The sequence below is a fragment of the Microtus ochrogaster genome, chromosome 10 (assembly GCF_000317375.1).
Source record: "Microtus ochrogaster isolate Prairie Vole_2 chromosome 10, MicOch1.0, whole genome shotgun sequence".
Classification (NCBI taxonomy): domain Eukaryota; kingdom Metazoa; phylum Chordata; class Mammalia; order Rodentia; family Cricetidae; genus Microtus; species Microtus ochrogaster.
In genome coordinates this window covers 58253048-58253526 of record NC_022016.1, presented here as the reverse complement: position 1 = coordinate 58253526, position 479 = coordinate 58253048, and the positions used below count along the sequence as shown (strand labels likewise).

Below are 479 nucleotides of genomic sequence, written 5' to 3'. Positions count from 1 at the left end.
CTGACAAGATTGCTCAGTGGGTAAAGGTGCTTGTCACCAAGCTTGACTGCCTGAGTTTGATTGGTGGGACCTGTTTGGGTTCAAGCACCACTCCACCCTCTGGCATCCATATATCCAAAGAGTCTGGAATGTTTGGGTGGAAGTTCCATCCCAAGCCCCCTCCCCTGGGAGCTGCCTCAGTCCAGACTCCACCCCCAGAAAGCCTGCCCAACAGTGAACCCTACCCAGAGAGGGTCAAGACCAGTCCCACAGGGTATTTAAACAGCAACCCAGAGCCTATAGAATGGAAGAAAAAAATCTGTCATATATAATATGAAATATATAATCCAGCTACAACCGCTCTTGGGATTATACCTGAAGAATGCTAAGCCAATTTATTCCACAGATACTCACACATTTCATGTTTTTGCTGCAGTGAGCATACCTAGGAAATGAGTCTGGACCAGATGTCCATGGACAGATGCATAGATAGAGAAAAT

At 46.6% G+C, this 479-nt stretch overlaps 1 protein-coding gene across 1 annotated transcript in view; it reads right to left on the bottom strand.

The window, feature by feature from the left end:
* Positions 1 to 479, bottom strand: part of LOC102000993 (protein argonaute-3) — a 92258-nt gene that overhangs the window by 10214 nt on the left and 81565 nt on the right. The gene's annotated exons all lie outside the window — the stretch shown is intronic.